Source organism: Mus caroli, chromosome 6 (assembly GCF_900094665.2).
Source record: "Mus caroli chromosome 6, CAROLI_EIJ_v1.1, whole genome shotgun sequence".
NCBI classification, from domain to species: domain Eukaryota; kingdom Metazoa; phylum Chordata; class Mammalia; order Rodentia; family Muridae; genus Mus; species Mus caroli.
In genome coordinates this window covers 91944067-91951030 of record NC_034575.1, presented here as the reverse complement: position 1 = coordinate 91951030, position 6964 = coordinate 91944067, and positions in this window count along the sequence as shown.

The following is a 6964-nucleotide window of genomic DNA, read 5'->3' as shown; positions in this document are numbered from 1 at the left end:
CCAGATTTCAACCTGTACTACAGAGCAATAGTAATTGAAACTACATGGCATTGGCATAAAAAATGACATGTTGACCAATGGAATTTTCAACAACTCCAACATAAATCCATGTACCTGTGGACACCTGATTTTTTAGAAAGAAGCCAGAAATATAAAGTGGGGGGAAAGAAAGCATCCTTTACAAAGGGTGCTTGTCTAAGTGGATGTCTGCATGTAGAAGATTGCAAAGAGATAAAAATTTATCACCCTGCACAAAACACAAGTCCAAGTAGGTTGAAGACCTCAACATAAAACCAGATACACTGAACCTGATAGAAGATGAAGTGGGGAATAGTATTGAACACATTGGTTCAGGACACAACTTTCTGAACAGAACACCAATAGCTCAGGTACTAAGATGAACAATTAATAGGTAAGATCTCATGAGCCTGAAAAGCTCCTGTAAGGCAAAGGACACTGTCAATAGGACATAACAGCAGCCCAAAGAATGAGAAAAGATCTTCACCAACTCCACATCTAATAGAGGGCTAATATCCAAAATATTTAAAAATCCATTCTTTGGTTAAGGCACATCTAGGTTGTTCCCAGTTCCTGGCTATTATCAATAAAGCTGCTATGAATATAATTGACCAAGTGTCCTTGTAATATAGTGGAATACCCTTTGGATATCTACCCAGGACTGGTATGTCTAGTCTTGCAGTAGATCCATATCCGATTTTCTGAGAAACAACCATATTGATTTCCAAAGAGGTTATACAAGTTATTCACTCCCACCAGAAATGGATGAGTGTTCCTCTTGCTCTACATCCTTGCCAGTGTGTAGTAAATGGTGCATTTACACAGTGGAGTATTAATCAGCTGTTTAGAAAAATGACATCATTTTTCCAGATGGCGAGAATTGGGAGCATTTCGGGGTGAGATAGAAACCTAGTAAAATCTACGAGGATGAAACTAGTGAAGACCCTGAGAAATGGAGGTCATGGGTCTAGAACCAGTCATCCTCTGTAACCAGGCAAGGCCTCAAGTAGAGTGACTGGAACATCAACTTAGCCACAAACCCTCCAACCTACAGCTTGTCATGCCTGCAGGAGTGTTGTGACTGGATCCTCGCATAATGGTTATCAGAGCGACCAGAGGGACTTCATGCAGCAACTGATGGGTGCAAATGCAGGGTACCACAGGCAAAGATTAGGCAGAGCTCAGGGAGTACTGCACAGGAGGGGAAGGAAAAATTGGAGGAGCCAGACGAGTCAAGGATATCACCAGAAAAGGTCCACAGGATTAACTGACTGGGACTCAAGTGGGCTCAGAGATCAGGGAGCCTGTATGGATCTGAGCGTTGTCCTCTGCATAGATGTGTGTAACTTGGGATTCTTGTGAGATTCCCAACAATAGAAGTGGGACTATCTCTGACTCTTTTGCCTGCCTTTAGGACCCTTTTATTCCTATTTCATCATTTGATATGAAATTTTATTCCTATTTCAACCTTGATGTGAAATTACGTGCCTGGTCTGATTGTAGCTTGTTAGTCAGTAATTTGATTGATGTTCCTGAAAGTCCTGCTTTTTCCTGAGGGGAGGTAGAAGAGGGTGGATCTGGGTAAAGGGGAGGTGAGGGAAGGGAAGGGAAACTACAGGCTATCTACCAAGTTTCACACTCACCTTCCTGACTGGCCATGGGCTTCCAGTCATTTGCCAATCCAAAGATGACACAGTGACAGCCAACTACTTCCCAGAATTCATTGCTCATTTGCTGTTAGCTTTGGCTCAATGAGAGAGCACTTGCCTAGTGTGTACTAGGTGCTGAGTCTAACACTGGAAAGATTTAAAACCAAAAAGGTAATCCTTCACAAGAAGGAGAAGGAGGACAGGGAGGAGGGGGAGGAAGAGGAAACGGAGGAGGGGGAGAAGCAGGAGAAGAAGAGGAGGAGAAGGAGGAGGAGGAAGAAGAATTCTCAAAGACTCATCAAGGGAAATGTTTTATCTGTTTAAAGAGGTGATGGCTAAGAAAAATAGTTCCCTGTCCAGATAGAAGATTTTTCAGTATGAAAATGCATTTATCAAGCCAGCACATATTAAATACTATGAAACTAGAGTGACATGATCAAGATAGGCCTGCTGCCCTACAGACAAGTTTTCCTAGTAGGGATTTCCATCCATGGTCACTGCAATTTCTCTCATGCTTGTGATAGCCTTGGTACATTTAGTGTGTGCTCAGGAAACACATGCTGAATGTTGAATCCCATTGAAGTGAACAACAGCGAGGCAGAGAGGCTGCAGGTAATGTCCTAAAACTAGTCAACACAATGACATTTTATTTTTCAACACTAGGGATGAAGTCCAGTGCCTCCTGGATACTAGGCATATTCACTGCCATTAAGTGACACCTGGAGCTAAATCAGGAGTTACAGCCAATTATTTTAGAATAACAATAGCTACCACTATAGGTTAAGGCCTTGAGATTCATTTCCTAATTTAACATCATCACTAACCTTTTTATCTATGAGAAGAGGAGTAAGCAGAGAGGGAAGTTACTAGCCTGAGTTACACTGCTAGTGAACAGCCAAACCAGAATCCATACCCAGGATCCAGAGTGGCAGCATAGACGCAAGCATAGATAACTGGGGAAATGAAAATTTTTGAAATCTCAGTTCTGCTCAGAAAAGGAACCTTCTCATCATAACCATCTTCTGTTGATGCTAAGAAAGAAAGCCGCTTGATGCCTTTAAAGATTTTTTTTAATTAAGGAAAAAAATGTTTTTCAAGAGCCAGCAGCATGTATAATCACCAAAAGAAACAAAAAAAAAAGACATCTAGCCTCCACCCCGAATCAACCTGTTTAAAATATTAATATTGTAGTTATCTACTGCCTTTCTTCCAGGAACTGAAAGCGTTTAATATAACCCATTAATTCTTATACTATTTTGGTGAGGGAAGAAAGCTAGCATCGTTATCTATTTTTTACCATGAAGAGAGAGAAGTGCAGGCCCAGCTAGTGTGTTGGGAAATGTGAGTCCCAAGCCAAATGTGAGCCTGTGAGATGGAGGCCAGCTCTCTCTAGGGTATTTGCTGATTGCGCATGGCTTCCCAGAAGCACTCTCGTTTCTAACGCAGACAGATGCTTAAAGAAGCCTGTGGTGGGACAGCTTTGTCAATGAGCCCTGTGATATATGGCATTTCTGGCGAAGTAAAAATACTAGTGAAAGGGATTCTCAAAGATGACAGTGTATCCCAGGCACCAGGATGGAGGGGACAGAGTTGGGTGAGACCTTCAGAGTTTGTGACTCTGCAGCTCGATGATGTGGCTGAGGTCTGTATTTGTCAACAAGGCCTAGCTGAGATTGCTGATCCCTGGGCCACACTTTTAAGAAACAGTCATCTCTTGTAGCCTAACACTGAGAATGGCTCTATGAAAGGCGGCACCGACTGCAGAACTCACCACACCCAGGCTCAAATCCCAGTAGTTAATAGCTGTGTCACTATTGATAACCTATGTAATTGGTCCCTTTGATCTTCAACTGCTTCTTTTGTAAAAGATGGACTTTTGGCAACAATTTTGCACACAGAATGGATTTGATCATTGTTAGGGACCCTGACATTTCGTAAAGAGTCAAGCTATGCTTAGCAGTCTTCTCTAATACTACAGAAGCCCTGGCTCACAAGGTATCTTTAATTAGGAAATATTCCTTCCAAGAGGTTGGGCAGTCCCTAGGGAAATTAACACCAGGCAGAAATCTTAATTATGGGAATGATCCTGAAACTAGTAGGGCCAGAGACTTTGATCAACAGGGAATATTGCTTTAGGACATGAACTCATAAGATTTGCTTTAAAAGTCCTCTTAGCAAGGGTAGGGACTCTAACTCAGATACATTTCCAGAGAGTTAAGTAACAAACTATCAAATTTTAATGACACTGGCAAGGACAGCTTTAGCTGATGGAGGTACAGTCAAGAATACTTAGTCTGAATTTTAATGAAAAAGATTTCCTCTCTTCCTTGGTTGCACCCAGAAGCTAAGATACTGTGAAAAGCCTGAAGGCTGGCCGGATGATAAAACTGTAGCCAACTGTCTGAAGTTCCTTGACAGGGTTTCTTACTAAGAAATGTGGAGTTGAGTCTTAACAGCTGCTCAGAGCCCAGCTGCAGTGGTACATGCATGCAATCTCTAGTGCTTGGGTAGCAAAGGGACAAGGACCAGAAGTTCAAGGGCATCCTTAGCTACATAGCAATTTTGAGGCCACCCTGAACAATATGACTCCCAGACAATGAAAACACTAAAAAACATAGAAATACTTTAAAAAAAAAAACTAACCATTTTCTATCTTCACTGTTTGTCCCCCTGAGAAGTACAGTGGCCCCAGCATTATTTACATCCCAGTGGCCAGTTCAATGTTATCTTAATGTAGATAAAGGGCTTTATGTTGCCCTGGCACTTTATACAGATGAACAGACCATGCTATGGACTTTTAAAACGTGTTGATTTGACAGAATCTGTTTAGCATCTCACAAATAATCAATTGCACACCGTCTCCCTGCCCCAGCCTCCTTCCCAGATTGACACTTAAGGGCTTCAGTCCTTCATTGCACTAGCCAGGAAATAAGTAACCCCCAACCACAAAGCTTGTAATTAGTCCCTAAATTATAGTACATTGAGTTACTATAGAGACTTGCTTATGGGCTTACTTATTATGGGCTCCTAATACATGGCACACTCCGCTGGGGAAATGGCTCAGGGGTTAAAAGTTCTTACTGTGTGAGCATGAAGACCTGAGTTCAAATTCCTAGCACTCCTGTGAAAAGCTGGGCATGGTAGTGTATGTCTGTAGTACCAGTAAAGGCAGAGACAGGGGATTCCTGGAGCTTCCTAGCCAGCCAGTCTAGTTGAATGGATGAGCTCCAAGCTCAATGAAAACTGATCTGTCTCAAAAATAGTAGATAGATAGATAGATAGATAGATAGATAGATAGATAGATAGATAGATAGATAGAGGTGGAGAGTGATTGAGGAAAATGCCCAATGTCAGCTTCTGGCCTCTACAACTCCATCACACATGCAAGTACACATACAAACACATGTGCACACATACACATGTGCATACACACATTTGCATACACACATGCACATACATATGCCCGCACATGCACACATATATACCACAGACTAAATATATTCATGTGTGCCCTGCTCCCATTGAATATGTGCCTGTCTGTCTGTTGCTAGAGTTTGGCTTCCCTGATGACATACCCATTTTATACCTAAAACTTACACAATGGTAGTATTATCTGAATTCATACATGGAGGCAAACAGCTCTGGAACAAGGTCTGAATTCATTTATTGCTGCCACATGGTGATAAGTCTAGCCTAGTCATGTGACAACCATATGCAGAGAAGCATTGAGACCCAAACCAGGAATGACAGTTGAGCTCTCGGACAACAGCCAGCAAAGCTCTACAGTACATGGCTGAAGCTGTCTTGGAAACAGGCCTCAGCCTTAGTTGAGCTGACTCTACTAAGCCATGTGGAAGCAAAGACTACATGGCTGCCTGACTATTTGAACCCATTAAATTTGGTCTAGCTTCATTCCATTAGCAACAATAGCCCAGAAGCTAACTGGGAGACTCACACAGTAGCTACATTCAACCTCTGTCTGTTGTCCAAAAATTCATCTTGATGCAGCCCATCTACCCCATGATTCTGTCCTGGTACTTGTATACTGGTAACAAATTAGCAAGTGTATATGTTATTTGATTCTACCAATGCCTGTTTCATTCTATTGTGCTCATGTTTAAATATGATTTTATGTCAAAGGTGAATCCCAGGACAAAAAATTTTAACCCTGTTTTGTCTCTTCAATGATCTAAGTCTGACACTTTAAATTACATGGGACAACATTCAGTCAATTAAGACATCACATTCGTACATTTCTATGTTCAATTTTGTCATGAGAATTAAAAAAAAAAAAACAAGAAAAAACCCTAAAATGTAGAGACAACATTGACTGTTCTCCTATGTGTTTAATATTGTTTATATCTCATTGCTTGGGCCCCTTGTATCAGGTACCGACTACAAAGTGAAGCAGACCACCCACCAGATTTACATCACTTGCCTTCAAAGATCTATGCATTTCTTTAAAATGTATACCTTTACTTTTGTTCATGTGTATGTGTCTGTGTGTGTGCATCTCAATACAGGTGCCCATGGAAGTCAGAGAGGTTGAGTGGCCCTGGGGCTTGAGTTACAGGTGTGTGAACCACCCAACGTGGGTGGGTGCTTTTGTCATGATGGGGAGTGGAGGGAGCAAACACAAAGCCTCCATTTTTAACCCTTTATCTTCATGCCTTTCATTTTTCCCAAGAGTCTTTGCAAAGGGAGTAAACGAGGCAAAGTCCAAAAGAACAAGTGAGCACATGTTGCTTAGCAAACCCTTTCTAAGTTCTGGTACCATTCCCTTTTAAAGCCCTGCTACCCACATAAGCAGTGGAACAGCCAGAGACTCCTTCTGAAGGGGTCTTGGCTCTCTGCAGAGTCATGTCTGCAGCTTTTCCCTCTCTGAGTTATCCTGCCTGCTAGTGAACAGCAGCTGGCAGTATTCATTGTTTGCTGAATGAGGGGGCTAGAATCCGTACTGAGGCTGTATATTTACCTTGGTAGCACTGGGGTTTTCTGTAACTTCTGCAAACAGGTACTTTCACCTCATGAAATGTTTCCTGGGAATTGAATACAGAGAAACAGACATCTACACGGGAAATGAAAATGCTGTTTACATAGCACATTTGTCTTCTGGTGCCTACAGGGACTGGGAAATAAACAGACTGGGAAGAGATCTGTGTTTGGACTGCCTTGACTCCATCTTTGCCTCCTTGCCAAATTCTGTTGTGTTAGAAGTTCGGTTTCTTACTTCACACGAGGTAATGGGAAGCATCTCCCTCACAAATGAAGCCAGAGAGGCAGTTGAGGAAAGCACC